This window comes from Chiloscyllium plagiosum, unplaced genomic scaffold (genome assembly GCF_037043375.1).
Source record: "Chiloscyllium plagiosum isolate Xiang-an unplaced genomic scaffold, Cpla_swu_hap1 HiC_scaffold_35, whole genome shotgun sequence".
NCBI lineage: Eukaryota > Metazoa > Chordata > Chondrichthyes > Orectolobiformes > Hemiscylliidae > Chiloscyllium > Chiloscyllium plagiosum.
In genome coordinates, this window is record NW_028270173.1 from 28,878,463 (window position 1) to 28,898,285 (window position 19,823).

At 49.1% G+C, this 19,823-nt stretch overlaps 1 pseudogene across 1 annotated transcript in view; it reads right to left on the bottom strand.

The window, feature by feature from the left end:
• LOC122547576 (gamma-aminobutyric acid type B receptor subunit 1-like) overlaps nucleotides 1–19,626 on the bottom strand; it is a 231,735-nt pseudogene extending 212,109 nt beyond the window's left edge. Inside the window, exons 1-3 of the transcript XR_015752980.1 lie at nucleotides 19,507–19,626; nucleotides 18,645–18,848; nucleotides 16,925–17,117 (exon numbers count right to left, since the gene is read on the bottom strand). The product of XR_015752980.1 is annotated as a gamma-aminobutyric acid type B receptor subunit 1-like (transcript). The remainder of the gene's footprint in view (nucleotides 1–16,924; nucleotides 17,118–18,644; nucleotides 18,849–19,506) is intronic.
• Between the last annotated feature and the right edge of the window lie 197 nt (nucleotides 19,627–19,823).

Sequence of the window (19,823 nt, forward strand, 5' to 3'; positions counted from 1 at the left end):
GCATCTCTGCATTACCCTCTATCACACTCTGTGTATTACCCTCTATCACACTCTCTGTAATACCCTCTATCGCACTCTCTGCATTATCCTCTATCACACTCTCTGTATTTCCCTCGATCGCACTCTCTGTATTACCCTCTGACACACTCTCTGCATTAACCTCTATCGCACACTCTGTATTACCCTCTATCACGCTCTCTGCATTACCCTCTATCGCACACTCTGTATTACCCTCTGTCACACTCTCTGCATTACCCTCTATCGCACACTCTGTATTACCCTCTGTCACACACTCTGCATTACCCTCTATCACACTCTCTGCATTACCCTCTATCGCACTCTCTGCATGACCCTCTATCACACTCTCTGTATTACCCTCTACCACACTCTCTGTATTACCCTCTATCGCAGTCTCTGTATTACCCTCTATCACACTCTCTGCATTACCCTCTATCACACTCTCTGTATTACCCTCTATCACACTCTCTGCATTACCCTCTATCACACTCTCTGTACTACCCTCTATCGCAGTCTCTGTATTACCCTCGATCACACTCTCTGCATTACCCTCTATCACACTCTCTGCATTACTCTCAATCACACACTCTGTATTACCCTCTATCACACTCTCTGCATTACCCTCTATCACACTCTCTGCATTACCCTCTATCACACTCACTGCATTGCCCTCTGTCACACTCTCTGCATTACCCTCTATCACATTCTCTGTGTTACCCTCTATCACACTCTATATTTCCCTCTATCACACTCTCTGTATTATCCTCTATCGCACTCTCTGTCTTACCCTCTCTCACACTCTCTGCATTGCCCTCTGTCACACTCTCTGCATTTCCCTCCCTCAAACTCTCTGTATTACCCTTCATCGCACACTCTGTATTACCCTCACTCACACTCTCTGTATTATCCTCTATCACACTCTCTGCATTACCCTCTATCACACTCTCTGTATTATCCTCTATCGCATCTCTGCATTACCCTCTATCACACTCTGTGTATTACCCTCAATCAGACTCTCTGTATTACCCTCTATCGCACTCTCTGCATTATCCTCTATCACACTCTCTGTATTTCCCTCGATCGCACTCTCTGTATTACCCTCTGACACACTCTCTGCATTAACCTCTATCGCACACTCTGTATTACCCTCTATCACACTCTCTGCATTACCCTCTATCGCACACTCTGTATTACCCTCTGTCACACTCTCTGCATTACCCTCTATCGCACACTCTGTATTACCCTCTATCACACACTCTGCATTACCCTCTATCACACTCTCTGCATTACCCTCTATCGCACTCTCTGCATTACCCTCTATCACACACTCTGTATTACCCTCTACCACACTCTCTGTATTACCCTTTATCGCAGTCTCTGTATTACCCTCTATCACACTCTCTGCATTACCCTCTATCACACTCTCTGTATTACCCTCTATCACACTCTCTCCATTACCCTCTATCACACTCTCTGTACTACCCTCTATCGCAGTCTCTGTATTACCCTCGATCACACTCTCTGCATTACCCTCTATCACACTCTCTGCATTACTCTCAATCACACACTCTGTATTACCCTCTATCACACTCTCTGCATTACCCTCTTTCACAGTCTCTGCATTACCCTCTATCACACTCACTGCATTGCCCTCTGTCACACTCTCTGCATTACCCTCTATCACATTCTCTGTGTTACCCTCTATCACACTCTATATTTCCCTCTATCACACTCTCTGTATTATCCTCTATCGCACTCTCTGTCTTACCCTCTCTCACACTCTCTGCATTGCCCTCTGTCACACTCTCTGCATTTCCCTCTCTCAAACTCTCTGTATTACCCTTCATCGCACACTCTGTATTACCCTCTCTCACACTCTCTGTATTATCCTCTATCACACTCTCTGCATTACCCTCTATCACACTCTCTGTATTACCCTCGATCACACTCTCTGTATTACCCTCTATCGCACTCTCTATATTACCCTCTATCGCACTCTCTGTATTACCCTCTATCACATTCTCTGTGTTACCCTCTATCACACTCTGTATTTCCCTCTATCACACTCTCTGTATTATCCTCTATCGCACTCTCTGCATTACCCTCTATCACACTCTCTGCATTACTCTCAATCACACACTCTGTATTACCCTCTATCACACTCTCTGCATTACCCTCTATCACACTCTCTGCATTACCCTCTATCACACTCACTGCATTGCCCTCTGTCACACTCTCTGCATTACCCTCTATCACATTCTCTGTGTTACCCTCTATCACACTCTATATTTCCCTCTATCACACTCTCTGTATTGTCCTCTATCGCACTCTCTGTCTTACCCTCTCTCACACTCTCTGCATTGCCCTCTGTCACACTCTCTGCATTTCCCTCTCTCAAACTCTCTGTATTACCCTTCATCGCACACTCTGTATTACCCTCTCTCACACTCTCTGTATTATCCTCTATCACACTCTCTGCATTACCCTCTATCACACACTCTGTATTACCCTCTATCACACTCTCTGCATTACCCTCTATCACACTCTCTGTATTACCCTCTGTCACACTCTCTGTATTATCCTCTATCGCACTGTCTGTATTATCCTCTATCACACTCTCTGCATTACCCTCTATCACACTCTCTGTATTACCCTTCATCGCACACTCTGTATTACCCTCTCTCACACTGTCTGTATTATCCTCTATCACACTGTCTGTATTACCCTCTATCACACTCTCTGCATTACCCTCTCTCACACTCTCTGCATTGCCCTCTGTCACACTCTCTGCATTACCCTCTATCGCACTCTCTGTATTACCCTCTATCGCACTCTCTGTATTACCCTCTATCACATTCTCTGTGTTACCCTCTATCACACTCTGTATTTCCCTCTATCACACTCTCTGTATTACCCTCTATCACACTCTCTGTATTACCCTCTATCACACACTCTGTATTACCCTCTATCACACTCTCTGCATTACCCTCTCTCACACTCTCTGCATTGCCCTCTGTCACACTCTCTGCATTACCCTCTATCGCACTCTCTGTATTACCCTCTATCACACACTCTGCATTACCCTCTATCACACTCTCTGCATTACCCTCTATCACACTCACTGCATTGCCCTCTGTCACACTCTCTGCATTACCCTCTATCACATTCTCTGTGTTACCCTCTATCACACTCTATATTTCCCTCTATCACACTCTCTGTATTGTCCTCTATCGCACTCTCTGTCTTACCCTCTCTCACACTCTCTGCATTGCCCTCTGTCACACTCTCTGCATTTCCCTCTCTCAAACTCTCTGTATTACCCTTCATCGCACACTCTGTATTACCCTCTCTCACACTCTCTGTATTATCCTCTATCACACTCTCTGCATTACCCTCTATCACACACTCTGTATTACCCTCTATCACACTCTCTGCATTACCCTCTATCACACTCTCTGTATTACCCTCTGTCACACTCTCTGTATTATCCTCTATCGCACTGTCTGTATTATCCTCTATCACACTCTCTGCATTACCCTCTATCACACTCTCTGTATTACCCTTCATCGCACACTCTGTATTACCCTCTCTCACACTGTCTGTATTATCCTCTATCACACTGTCTGTATTACCCTCTATCACACTCTCTGCATTACCCTCTCTCACACTCTCTGCATTGCCCTCTGTCACACTCTCTGCATTACCCTCTATCGCACTCTCTGTATTACCCTCTATCGCACTCTCTGTATTACCCTCTATCACATTCTCTGTGTTACCCTCTATCACACTCTGTATTTCCCTCTATCACACTCTCTGTATTACCCTCTATCACACTCTCTGTATTACCCTCTATCACACACTCTGTATTACCCTCTATCACACTCTCTGCATTACCCTCTCTCACACTCTCTGCATTGCCCTCTGTCACACTCTCTGCATTACCCTCTATCACACACTCTGCATTACCCTCTATCACACTCTCTGCATTACCCTCTATCGCACTCTCTGTATTACCCTCTATCGCACTCTCTGTATTACCCTCTATCACATTCTCTGTGTTACCCTCTATCACACTCTGTATTTCCCTCTATCACACTCTCTGTATTATCCTCTATCGCACTCTCTGCATTACCCTCTGTCACACTCTCTGTATTACCCTCTATCATACTCTCTGCATTACCCTCTATCACACTCTCTGTATTACCCTCTGTCACACTCTCTGTATTATCTTCTATCGCACTGTCTGTATTATCCTCTATCACACTCTCTGCATTACCCTCTATCACACTCTCTGTATTACACTCTATCACACTGTCTGTATTACCCTTCATCGCACACTCTGTATTACCCTCTCTCACACTGTCTGTATTATCCTCTATCACACTGTCTGTATTACCCTCTATCACACTCTCTGCATTACCCTCTCTCACACTCTCTGCATTGCCCTCTGTCACACTCTCTGTATTACCCTCTATCACACTCTCTGCATTACCCTCTATCACACTCTCTGTATTACCCTCTGTCACACTCTCTGTATTATCCTCTATCGCACTCTCTGTATTACCCTCTATCGCACTCTCTGTATTACCCTCTATAACATTCTCTGTGTTACCCTCTATCACACTCTGTATTTCCCTCTATCACACTCTCTGTATTACCCTCTATCACACTCTCTGTATTACCCTCTATCACACTGTCTGTATTACCCTCTATCACACTCTCTGCATTACCCTCTCTCACACTCTCTGCATTGCCCTCTGTCACACTCTCTGCATTACCCTCTATCGCACTCTCTGTATTACCCTCTATCGCACTCTCTGCATTACCCTCTATCACACTCTCTGCATTACCCTCTATCACACTCTCTGTATTACCCTCTATCACACACTATGCATTACCCTCTATCACACTCTCAGCATGACCCTCGATCAGACTCTCTGCATTACCCTCTATCACACTTTCTGTGTTCCCCTCTATCACACTCTCTGTATTTCCCTCTATCACACTCTCTGTACTACCCTCTGTCACAGTCTCTGCATTGCCCTCTGTCACACTGTCTGCATTACCCTCTATCACACACTCTGTATTACCCTCTATCACACTCTCTGCATTAGCCTCTATCACACACTCTGTATTACCCTCTGTCACACTCTCTGTATTACCCTCTATCACACTCTCTGCATTGCCCTCTGTCACACTGTCTGCATTACCCTCTATCGCACTCTCTGTATTACCCTCTGTCACAGTCTCTGCATTGCCCTCTGTTACAATCTGTATTACCCTCTATCACACTCTCTGCATTAGCCTCTATCACACACTCTGTATTACCCTCTATCACACTCTCTGTATTACCCTCTATCACACTCTCTGCATTGCCCTCTATCACACTCTATGTATTATCCTCTATCACACACTCTCTGCATTACCCTCAATCACACTCTCTGTATTTCCCTCTATCACACTCTAAGCATTACCCTCTCTCACACTCTCTGTATTACCCTCTATCACACTCTATGCATTAGCCTCTATCACACACACTGTATTACCCTCTATCACACTCTCTGTATTACCCTCTATCACACTCTCTGCATTGCCCTCTGTCACACTCTCTGCATTACCCTCTATCGCACTCTCTGTATTACCCTTCATCGCACATTTTGTATTACCCTCTATCACACTCTCTGTATTACCCTCTATCACACTCTCTGCATTGCCCTCTGTCACACTCTCTGTATTACCCTCTATCGCACTCTCTGTATTACCCTCTGTCGCATCTCTGCATTACCCTCTATCACACTCTCTGTGTTACCCTCTATCGCATCTCTGCATTACCCTCTATCACACTCTGTGTATTACCCTCTATCACACTCTCTGTAATACCCTCTATCGCACTCTCTGCATTATCCTCTATCACACTCTCTGTATTTCCCTCGATCGCACTCTCTGTATTACCCTCTGACACACTCTCTGCATTAACCTCTATCGCACACTCTGTATTACCCTCTATCACGCTCTCTGCATTACCCTCTATCGCACACTCTGTATTACCCTCTGTCACACTCTCTGCATTACCCTCTATCGCACACTCTGTATTACCCTCTGTCACACACTCTGCATTACCCTCTATCACACTCTCTGCATTACCCTCTATCGCACTCTCTGCATGACCCTCTATCACACTCTCTGTATTACCCTCTACCACACTCTCTGTATTACCCTCTATCGCAGTCTCTGTATTACCCTCTATCACACTCTCTGCATTACCCTCTATCACACTCTCTGTATTACCCTCTATCACACTCTCTGCATTACCCTCTGTCACACTCTCTGTACTACCCTCTATCGCAGTCTCTGTATTACCCTCGATCACACTCTCTGCATTACCCTCTATCACACTCTCTGCATTACTCTCAATCACACACTCTGTATTACCCTCTATCACACTCTCTGCATTACCCTCTATCACACTCTCTGCATTACCCTCTATCACACTCACTGCATTGCCCTCTGTCACACTCTCTGCATTACCCTCTATCACATTCTCTGTGTTACCCTCTATCACACTCTATATTTCCCTCTATCACACTCTCTGTATTATCCTCTATCGCACTCTCTGTCTTACCCTCTCTCACACTCTCTGCATTGCCCTCTGTCACACTCTCTGCATTTCCCTCCCTCAAACTCTCTGTATTACCCTTCATCGCACACTCTGTATTACCCTCACTCACACTCTCTGTATTATCCTCTATCACACTCTCTGCATTACCCTCTATCACACTCTCTGTATTATCCTCTATCGCATCTCTGCATTACCCTCTATCACACTCTGTGTATTACCCTCAATCAGACTCTCTGTATTACCCTCTATCGCACTCTCTGCATTATCCTCTATCACACTCTCTGTATTTCCCTCGATCGCACTCTCTGTATTACCCTCTGACACACTCTCTGCATTAACCTCTATCGCACACTCTGTATTACCCTCTATCACACTCTCTGCATTACCCTCTATCGCACACTCTGTATTACCCTCTGTCACACTCTCTGCATTACCCTCTATCGCACACTCTGTATTACCCTCTATCACACACTCTGCATTACCCTCTATCACACTCTCTGCATTACCCTCTATCGCACTCTCTGCATTACCCTCTATCACACACTCTGTATTACCCTCTACCACACTCTCTGTATTACCCTCTATCGCAGTCTCTGTATTACCCTCTATCACACTCTCTGCATTACCCTCTATCACACTCTCTGTATTACCCTCTATCACACTCTCTCCATTACCCTCTATCACACTCTCTGTACTACCCTCTGTCGCAGTCTCTGTATTACCCTCGATCACACTCTCTGCATTACCCTCTATCACACTCTCTGCATTACTCTCAATCACACACTCTGTATTACCCTCTACCACACTCTCTGTATTACCCTCTATCGCAGTCTCTGTATTACCCTCTATCACACTCTCTGCATTACCCTCTATCACACTCTCTGTATTACCCTCTATCACACTCTCTCCATTACCCTCTATCACACTCTCTGTACTACCCTCTGTCGCAGTCTCTGTATTACCCTCGATCACACTCTCTGCATTACCCTCTATCACACTCTCTGCATTACCCTCTTTCACAGTCTCTGCATTACCCTCTATCACACTCACTGCATTGCCCTCTGTCACACTCTCTGCATTACCCTCTATCACATTCTCTGTGTTACCCTCTATCACACTCTATATTTCCCTCTATCACACTCTCTGTATTATCCTCTATCGCACTCTCTGTCTTACCCTCTCTCACACTCTCTGCATTGCCCTCTGTCACACTCTCTGCATTTCCCTCTCTCAAACTCTCTGTATTACCCTTCATCGCACACTCTGTATTACCCTCTCTCACACTCTCTGTATTATCCTCTATCACACTCTCTGCATTACCCTCTATCACACTCTCTGTATTACCCTCGATCACACTCTCTGTATTACCCTCTATCGCACTCTCTGTATTACCCTCTATCGCACTCTCTGTATTACCCTCTATCACATTCTCTGTGTTACCCTCTATCACACTCTGTATTTCCCTCTATCACACTCTCTGTATTATCCTCTATCGCACTCTCTGCATTACCCTCTATCACACTCTCTGCATTACTCTCAATCACACACTCTGTATTACCCTCTATCACACTCTCTGCATTACCCTCTATCACACTCTCTGCATTACCCTCTATCACACTCACTGCATTGCCCTCTGTCACACTCTCTGCATTACCCTCTATCACATTCTCTGTGTTACCCTCTATCACACTCTATATTTCCCTCTATCACACTCTCTGTATTGTCCTCTATCGCACTCTCTGTCTTACCCTCTCTCACACTCTCTGCATTGCCCTCTGTCACACTCTCTGCATTTCCCTCTCTCAAACTCTCTGTATTACCCTTCATCGCACACTCTGTATTACCCTCTCTCACACTCTCTGTATTATCCTCTATCACACTCTCTGCATTACCCTCTATCACACACTCTGTATTACCCTCTATCACACTCTCTGCATTACCCTCTATCACACTCTCTGTATTACCCTCTGTCACACTCTCTGTATTATCCTCTATCGCACTGTCTGTATTATCCTCTATCACACTCTCTGCATTACCCTCTATCACACTCTCTGTATTACCCTTCATCGCACACTCTGTATTACCCTCTCTCACACTGTCTGTATTATCCTCTATCACACTGTCTGTATTACCCTCTATCACACTCTCTGCATTACCCTCTCTCACACTCTCTGCATTGCCCTCTGTCACACTCTCTGCATTACCCTCTATCGCACTCTCTGTATTACCCTCTATCGCACTCTCTGTATTACCCTCTATCATATTCTCTGTGTTACCCTCTATCACACTCTGTATTTCCCTCTATCACACTCTCTGTATTACCCTCTATCACACTCTCTGTATTACCCTCTATCACACTGTCTGTATTACCCTCTATCACACTCTCTGCATTACCCTCTCTCACACTCTCTGCATTGCCCTCTGTCACACTCTCTGCATTACCCTCTATCGCACTCTCTGTATTACCCTCTATCACACACTCTGCATTACCCTCTATCACACTCTCTGCATTACCCTCTATCGCACTCTCTGTATTACCCTCTATCGCACTCTCTGTATTACCCTCTATCACATTCTCTGTGTTACCCTCTATCACACTCTGTATTTCCCTCTATCACACTCTCTGTATTATCCTCTATCGCACTCTCTGCATTACCCTCTGTCACACTCTCTGTATTACCCTCTATCATACTCTCTGCATTACCCTCTATCACACTCTCTGTATTACCCTCTGTCACACTCTCTGTATTATCCTCTATCGCACTGTCTGTATTATCCTCTATCACACTCTCTGCATTACACTCTATCACACTCTCTGTATTACACTCTATCACACTGTCTGTATTACCCTTCATCGCACACTCTGTATTACCCTCTCTCACACTGTCTGTATTATCCTCTATCACACTGTCTGTATTACCCTCTATCACACTCTCTGCATTACCCTCTCTCACACTCTCTGCATTGCCCTCTGTCACACTCTCTGTATTACCCTCTATCACACTCTCTGCATTACCCTCTATCACACTCTCTGTATTACCCTCTGTCACACTCTCTGTATTATCCTCTATCGCACTCTCTGTATTACCCTCTATCGCACTCTCTGTATTACCCTCTATAACATTCTCTGTGTTACCCTCTATCACACTCTGTATTTCCCTCTATCACACTCTCTGTATTACCCTCTATCACACTCTCTGTATTACCCTCTATCACACTGTCTGTATTACCCTCTATCACACTCTCTGCATTACCCTCTCTCACACTCTCTGCATTGCCCTCTGTCACACTCTCTGCATTACCCTCTATCGCACTCTCTGTATTACCCTCTATCGCACTCTCTGCATTACCCTCTATCACACTCTCTGCATTACCCTCTATCACACTCTCTGTATTACCCTCTATCACACACTATGCATTACCCTCTATCACACTCTCAGCATGACCCTCGATCAGACTCTCTGCATTACCCTCTATCACACTTTCTGTGTTCCCCTCTATCACACTCTCTGTAATTCCCTCTATCACACTCTCTGTACTACCCTCTGTCACAGTCTCTGCATTGCCCTCTGTCACACTGTCTGCATTACCCTCTATCACACACTCTGTATTACCCTCTATCACACTCTCTGCATTAGCCTCTATCACACACTCTGTATTACCCTCTGTCACACTCTCTGTATTACCCTCTATCACACTCTCTGCATTGCCCTCTGTCACACTGTCTGCATTACCCTCTATCGCACTCTCTGTATTACCTTTCATCGCACATTCTGTATAACCCTATATCACACTCTCTGCATTACCCTCTATCACACTCTCTGTATTACCCTCTGTCACAGTCTCTGCATTGCCCTCTGTTACAATCTGTATTACCCTCTATCACACTCTCTGCATTAGCCTCTATCACACACTCTGTATTACCCTCTATCACACTCTCTGTATTACCCTCTATCACACTCTCTGCATTGCCCTCTATCACACTCTCTGTATTATCCTCTATCACACACTCTCTGCATTACCCTCAATCACACTCTCTGTATTTCCCTCTATCACACTCTAAGCATTACCCTCTCTCACACTCTCTGTATTACCCTCTATCACACTCTATGCATTAGCCTCTATCACACACACTGCATTACCCTCTATCACACTCTCTGTATTACCCTCTATCACACTCTCTGCATTGCCCTCTGTCACACTCTCTGCATTACCCTCTATCGCACTCTCTGTATTACCCTTCATCGCACATTTTGTATTACCCTCTATCACACTCTCTGTATTACCCTCTATCACACTCTCTGCATTGCCCTCTGTCACACTCTCTGTATTACCCTCTATCGCACTCTCTGTATTACCCTCTGTCGCATCTCTGCATTACCCTCTATCACACTCTCTGTGTTACCCTCTATCGCATCTCTGCATTACCCATTATCACACTCTGTGTATTACCCTCTATCACACTCTCTGTATTACCCTCTATCGCACTCTCTGCATTATCCTCTATCACACTCTCTGTATTGCCCTCGATCGCACTCTCTGTATTACCCTCTGACACACTCTCTGCATTAACCTCTATCGCACACTCTGTATTACCCTCTATCACATTCTCTGCATTACCCTCTATCGCACACTCTGTATTACCCTCTGTCACACTCTCTACATTACCCTCTATCGCACACTCTGTATTACCCTCTATCACACACTCTGCATTACCCTCTATCACACTCTCTGCATTACCCTCTATCGCACTCTCTGCATTACCCTCTATCACACTCTCTGTATTACCCTCTATCACACTCTCTGTATTACCCTCTATCGCAGTCTCTGTATTACCCTCTAGCACACTCTCTGTATTACCCTCTATCACACTCTCTGTATTACCCTCTATCACACTCTCTGCATTACCCTCTATCACACTCTCTGTACTACCCTCTATCGCAGTCTCTGTATTACCCTCGATCACACTCTCTGCATTACCCTCTATCACACTCTCTGCATTACTCTCAATCACACACTCTGTATTACCCTCTATCACACTCTCTGCATTACCCTCTATCACACTCTCTGCATTACCCTCTATCACACTCACTGCATTGCCCTCTGTCACACTCTCTGCATTACCCTCTATCACATTCTGTGTTACCCTCTATCACACTCTATATTTCCGTCTATCACACTCTCTGTATTATCCTCTATCGCACTCTCTGTATTACCCTCTATCACACTCTCTGCATTGCCCTCTGTCACACTCTCTGCATTACCCTCTCTCACACTCTCTGTATTACCCTTCATCGCACACTCTGTATTACCCTCTCTCACACTCTCTGTACTATCCTCTATCACACTCCCTGCATTACCCTCTATCACACTCTCTGTATAACCCTCGATCACACTCTCTGTATTACCCTCTATCGCACTCTCTGTATTACCCTCTATCGCACTCTCTGTATTACCGTCTATCACATTCTCTGTGTTACCCTCTATCACACTCTCTGCATTACCCTCTGTCACACTCTCTGTATTACCCTCTATCACACTCTCTGCATTACCCTCTATCACACTCTCTGTATTACCCTCTGTCACACTTTCTGTATTACCCTCTATCGCACTCTCTGTATTACCCTCTCTCACATTCTCTGTGTTACCCTCTATCACACTCTGTCTTTCCCTCTATCACACTCTCTGTATTATCCTCTATCGCACTCTCTGTATTACCCTTCATCGCACACTCTGTATTACCCTCTCTCACACTGTCTGTATTATCCTCTATCACACTCTCTGCATTACCCTCTATCACACTCTCTGTATTACCCTCTATCACACTGTCTGTATTACCCTCCATCACACTCTCTGCATTACCCTCTCTCACACTCTCTGCATTGCCCTCTGTCACACTCTCTGCATTACCCTCTATCGCACTCTCTGTATTACCCTCTATCGCACTCTCTGTATTACCCTCTATCGCACTCTCTGCATTACCCTCTATCACACTCTCTGTATTACCCTCTATCACACACTATGCATTACCCTCTATCACACTCTCAGCATTACCCTCGATCAGACTCTCTGCATTACCCTCTATCACACTCTCTGTGTTCCCCTCTATCACACTCTCTGTATTTCCCTCTATCACACTCTCTGTACTACCCTCTGTCACAGTCTCTGCATTGCCCTCTGTCACACTGTCTGCATTACCCTCTATCACACACTCTGTATTACCCTCTATCACACTCTCTGCATTAGCCTCTATCACACACTCTGTATTACCCTCTGTCACACTCTCTGTATTACCCTCTATCACACTCTCTGCATTGCCCTCTGTCACACTGTCTGCATTACCCTCTATCGCACTCTCTGTATTACCTTTCATCGCACATTCTGTATTACCCTATATCACACTCTCTGCATTACCCTCTATCACAGTCTCTGCATTGCCCTCTGTTACACTGTCTGTATTACCCTCAATCACACTCTCTGCATTAGCCTCTATCACACACTCTGTATTACCCTCTGTCACACTCTCTGTATTACCCTCTATCACACTCTCTGCATTGCCCTCTATCACACTGTCTGCATTACCCTCTATCGCACTCTCTGTATTACCCTTCATCGCACATTTTGTATTACCCTCTATCACACTCTCTGCATTGCCCTCTGTCACACTCTCTGTATTACCCTCTATCACACTCTCTGTATTACCCCCTATCACACTCTCTGTATTACCCTCTATCGCACTGTCTGCATTGCCCTCTATCACACTCTCTGTATTACCCTCTATCACACTCTCTGTATTACTCTCGATCGCACTCTCTGTATTACCCTCTATCGCATCTCTGCATTACACTCTATCACACTCTGTGTATTACCCTCTATCACACACTCTATATTACCGTGTGTCACACTCTCTGTATTACCCTTTATCACATGCTCTGTATTAGCCTCTATCGCACTCTCTGTATCACCCTCTATCACTCTGTGTGTTTCCGTTAGTCACATTCCCTCCATTTCCCTCAGTCACATTCCCTCCATCTCCCTCAGTCACATTCCCTACATCTCCCTCAGTCACACTCCCTCCATCTCCCTCAGTCACACTCCCTCCATCTCCCTCAGTCACATTCCCTCCATGTCCCTCAGTCACATTCCCTACATCTCCCTCAGTCACACTCCCTCCATCTCCCTCAGTCACACTCCCTCCATCTCCCTCTATCGCACTCTCTGTATCACCCTCTATCACTCTGTGTGTTTCCGTTAGTCACATTCCCTCCATGTCCCTCAGTCACATTCCCTCCATCTCCCTCAGTCACATTCCCTACATCTCCCTCAGTCACACTCCCTCCATCTCCCTCAGTCACATTCCCTCCATGTCCCTCAGTCACATTCCCTACATCTCCCTCAGTCACACTCCCTCCATCTCCGTCAGTCACAATCCCTCCATCTCCCTCAGTCACATTCCCTCCATCTCCCTCAGTCACACTCCCTCCATCTCCCTCAGTCACATTCCCTCCATGTCCCTCAGTCACATTCCCTACATCTCCCTCAGTCACACTCCCTCCATCTCCCTCAGTCACACTCCCTCCATCTCCCTCAGTCACATTCCCTCCATCTCCCTCAGTCACACTCCCTCCATCTCCCTCAGTCACACTCCCTCCATCTCCCTCAGTCACATTCCCTCCATCTCCCTCAGTCACACTCCCTCCATGTCCCTCAGTCACATTCCCTCCATCTCCCTCAGTCACACTCCCTCCATCTCCCTCAGTCACACTCCCTCCATCTCCCTCAGTCACATTCCCTCCATCTCCCTCAGTCACACTCATTCCATGTCCCTCAGTCATACTCCCTCCATCTCCCTCAGTCACACTCCCTCCATCTCCCTCAGTCACATTCCCTCCATCTCCCTCAGTCACACTCCCTCCATCTCCCTCAGTCACACTCCCTCCATCTCCCTCAGTCACACTCCCTCCATGTCCCTCAGTCACATTCCCTCCATGTCCCTCAGTCACATTCCCTCCATCTCCCTCAGTCACATTCCCTCCATCTCCCTCAGTCACACTCCCTCCATGTCCCTCAGTCACATTCCCTCCATCTCCCTCAGTCACACTCCCTCCATCTCCCTCAGTCACATTCCCTCCATCTCCCTCAGTCACATTCCCTCCATGTCCCTCAGTCACACTCCCTCCATCTCCCTCAGTCACATTCCCTCCATCTCCCTCAGTCACATTCCCTCTATCTCCCTCAGTCACACTCCCTCCATCTCCCTCAGTCACACTCCCTCCATGTCCCTCAGTCACATTCCCTCCATCTCCCTCAGTCACACTCCCTCCATCTCCCTCAGTCACATTCCCTCCATCTCCCTCAGTCACATTCCCTCCATCTCCCTCAGTCACACTCCCTCCATGTCCCTCAGTCACATTCCCTCCATGTCCCTCAGTCACATTCCCTCCATGTCCCTCAGTCACACTCCCTCCATCTCCGTCAGTCACAATCCCTCCATGTCCCTCAGTCACATTCCCTCCATCTCCCTCAGTCACACTCCCTCCATCTCCCTCAGTCACACTCCCTCCACGTCCCTCAGTCACATTCCCTCCATCTCCCTCAGTCACACTCCCTCCATCTCCCTCAGTCAAACTCCCTCCATCTCCCTCAGTCACACTCCCTCCATCTCCCTCAGTCACACTCCCTCCATGTCCCTCAGTCACACTCCCTCCATCTCCCTCAGTCACACTCCCTCCATCTCCCTCAGTCACATTCCCTCCATCTCCCTCAGTCACACTCCCTCCTTCTCCCTCAGTCACACTCCCTTCATCTCCCTCAGTCACACTCCCTCCATCTCCCTCAGTCACATTCCCTCCATCTCCCTCAGTCACATTCCCTCCATCTCCCTCAGTCACACTCCCTCCATGTCCCTCAGTCACATTCCCTCCATGTCCCTCAGTCACATTCCCTCCATGTCCCTCAGTCACACTCCCTCCATCTCCGTCAGTCACAATCCCTCCATGTCCCTCAGTCACATTCCCTCCATCTCCCTCAGTCACACTCCCTCCATCTCCCTCAGTCACACTCCCTCCACGTCCCTCAGTCACATTCCCTCCATCTCCCTCAGTCACACTCCCTCCATCTCCCTCAGTCAAACTCCCTCCATCTCCCTCAGTCACACTCCCTCCATCTCCCTCAGTCACACTCCCTCCATGTCCCTCAGTCACACTCCCTCCATCTCCCTCAGTCACACTCCCTCCATCTCCCTCAGTCACATTTCCCTCCATCTCCCTCAGTCACACTCCCTCCTTCTCCCTCAGTCACACTCCCTTCATCTCCCTCAGTCACACTCCCTCCATCTCCCTCAGTCACATTCCCTCCATCTCACTCAGTCACACTCCCTCCATCTCCCTCAGTCACACTCCCTCCACCTCCCTCAGTCACACTCCCTCCGTCTCCCTCAGGCAAACTCCCTCCATCTCCCCTCAGTCACACTCCCTCCATCTCCCTCAGTCACACTCCCTCCATGTCCCTCAGTCACACTCCCTCCATCTCCCGTCAGTCACACTCCTCCATCTCCCTCAGTCACACTCCCTCCATCTCCCTCAGTCACACTCCCTCCATGTCCCCTCAGTCACACTCCCTCCATCTCCCTCAGTCCCACTCCTCCATCTCCCTCAGTCACACTCCCTCCATCTCCCTCAGTCCCACTCCCTCCATCTCACTCAGTCACACTCCCTCCCATCTCCCTCAGTCACACTCCCTCCACCTCCCTCAGTCACACTCCTCCGTCTCCCTCAGTCAAACTCCTCCATCTCCCTCAGTCACACTCCCTCCATCTCCCTCAGTCACACTCCCTCCATGTCCCTCAGTCACACTCCCTCCATCTCCCTCAGTCCCACTCCCTCCATCTCCCTCAGTCACACTCCCTCCATCTCCCTCAGTCACACTCCCTCCATGTCCCTCAGTCACACTCCTCCATCTCCCTCAGTCCCACTCCCTCCCATCTCCCTCAGTCACGACTCCCTCCATCTCCCTCAGTCCCACTCCCTCCATCTCCCCTCAGTCACACTTCCCTCCATCTCCCTCAGTCAAACTCCCTCCATCTCCCCTCAGTCACACTCCCTCCATCTCCTCAGTCCCACTCCCTCCATCTCCCTCAGTCACACTCCCTCCTCATCTCACTCAGTCACACTCCCTCCATCTCCCTCAGTCACACTCCCTCCATCTCCCTCAGTCACACTCCCTCCATCTCCCTCAGTCACACTCCCTGCGTTCCCCACTCCCCTCCCACTGACGATGCTCCGTTACCTTTACAGATGGGCTTGCTGGTGTTCCACTTGCCGTATTTGTTGCAGACGAGACTGTGGCTGCCAACCAGGATGAACCCAGGGTTACAACGGTATTGCACAATGGTTCCCTCCCCACTGGAGCCCTGCTCGGGATCTCTCGTCAGCGCGTGCCCGTTTCTCTAACTTCAGGGCCAGCGCTGAGCAGTTTCTCACTGTGGTGCAGGGGACAGAGAGAGAGAGAGAGATAGAGATAGAGAGAGAGAGAGAGAGGCGAGGGGTGAGGCTTCCAGGACCATGACTTCATCATTCAGAGCAACACTTTTATACAGAGACCTGACCCCTCAGGATCTCAGCGCACTGACCCTAGGGGGAAGAACCCCCCCTGGTAATTAACCCAGGTCCCTCACACTCACTTTTCATCAACTACTTGTAAAGGTGACCCCTGTCCCAGAGGGAGGGGAGGAAAGGACAGTGTCTGACCCACTGTCCCACCCTGTCCCGGGGGAGGGAGGAAAAGGACAGTGTCTGACCCACTGTCCCACCCCTGTCCCAGAGGGAGGGGGGAAAGGATAGTGTCTGACCCACTGTCCCACCCAGCACCAGAGGGAGGGGGGAACAGGACAGTGTCTGAGACCCACTGTCCCACCCTGTCCCGGGGGAGGGAGGAAAGGACAGTGTCTGACCCACAGTCCCACCCTGTCCCAGAGGGAGGGGGGAAAGGATAGTGTCTGGCCCACTGTCCCACCCAGGCCCCAGAGGGGAGCGGGGGACAAGGATAGCATCTGACCCCACTGTCCCACCCAGTCCAGAGGGAGGGGGAAAGGACAGTGTCTGACCCACTATCCCACACAGTCCCAGAGGGAGGGGGGAAAGGACAGTGTCTGACCCCACTATCCCACACAGTCCCCAGAGGGAGGGGGGAAAGGACAGTGTCTGCCCACTGTCCCCACCCAGTCCCAGAGGGAGGGGGAAAGGAACAGTGCTCTGACCCACTGTCCACACCCAGTTCCAGAGGGAGGGGGGAAAGGAATGGTGTCTGACACAATGGTCCACACCAGGGTCCCAGAGGAGGGGGGAAAGGGCAGTGTCTGACCCACTATCCCACCCAGTCCCAGAGCGAGGGGGAAAGGACAGTGTCTGACCCACTGTCCCACCCAGTCCAGGATAGGGGGGAAAGGACAGTGTCTGACCCACTGTCCCCACCCAGTCCCAGAGGGAGGGGGGGAAAGGACAGTGATCTGACCCCACTATCCCACCCAGTCGCAGAGCAGGGGGGAAAGGCACAGTGTCTGACCCACTGTCCCACCCAGTCCCCAGAGGGAGGGGGGAAAGAACAGTGTCTGACCCCACTATCCCACCCAGCTCCCAGAGGGAGGGGGGAAAGGACAGTGTCTGACCCACTGTCCCAAACCCAGCTCCCAGAGGGAGGGGGGGAAAGAGACAGTGATCCTGGCCCACCAACTAATCCACCCAGTCAGAGGGAGGGGAAAGGACAGTGTCTGGCCCACTATCCCCACCCAGTCCCAGAGGGAGGGGGGAAAGAACACAGTGTCTGGCGGCCCACTATCCCACCCAGTCCCAGAGGGAGGGGGGAAAGAACAGTGTCTGGCCCACTATCCCACCCAGTTCCAGAGGGAGGGGGAAAGGACAGTGTCTGGCCCACTATCCAACCCAGTTCCAGTCGGGGTGAAGGGGGATAACATTGGCTCGGAGTGACCCTCTGTCCCTCTCTCACTCACGGCAGCGGCTGCGTTTGTCCATCTCTGTCCACATGCCATTGGCCAGGCACTTGCGGACCCGGGGCCCATCCAGCTCTCGGTTGACCCTGCAGACGAACTCGATCTCGTAGGCCACGGGAAGGATCTCGATGGAATGGATCTGCTCCTGGGTCAGCCCGGGTAACGGATCCCGCCGTCCGGGGGCGGCCTGATCTTCCCGGCATCCTGGAATCACGGGGGGGTGGGGTGGGGCGGGGAGACAGAGAAGAAACAGGAACGTCACGCTGACAGAACGGGAGGCCCAAGCACCAGCCTCTACCTCGGGGGGGAACTGAACGGCATGGGGACCCCTCACCCATGCTGCAGCCACCACCTCACCTCTACTCCCCAGTCCAAATACTGCCCTCTCTTTACACTGCACTGACCAAACAGGCCATTCGGCCCTTCGTGCCCTGATACCCAAAAGCCCGCTGAGCCTTGACTCAGACTGTGAAGCGCCCAGGAGCAGGAGTAGGCCATTCGGCCCAGTTGGTCAACGATATTATAGAATTCCCTACCATGTGGAAGCTCAGCCCATTGTGTCTGCACCGACCCTCCCACTGTGTACCTCATCCCAAACAGACCCCATCCTGTCCCTGTAACCCTGCATTTCCATGGCTAACCACTTAGCCTGAACATCCCTGAACTCTACGGGACAATTTAGCATGACCAATCCACCCTAACCTGCACATCTTTGTACTGTGGGGGGAAACTGCAGCACCTGGAGGAAACCCACGCAGACACGGGGAGAATGTGCAAACCCCACACAGACAGTCGCTCCAAGGCTGGAATCGAACCCAGCTCCCTAGCGACGTGAAGGCAGCGGTGCTAACCACTGAGCCACCATGCCGCCCTGACTGATCCGATCATTCTCAATTCCACCTTCCTTCCTTTTCCCGGTGATCCTTTGTGTCTCAGGATCACAGAATTCTTGATGGTGCAGAACAGGCCGTTTGGCCCACATGTGCCTGTGCCAGTTCTAGCCCCTGGTGCCAATCTCCTGCCATTTCCCGAGTCCCTGCCCACCCATTCCTATCCGATTAGCCATCCAGTGATTTGATGCCTCAATTGATCTCGCTCCCACCACATTTCCACTTCGACATCCCACGCCCTGACCCCTTGCTGCTTGAAAGAGCTTTCTTTCTCACATCCCCCTCCCCC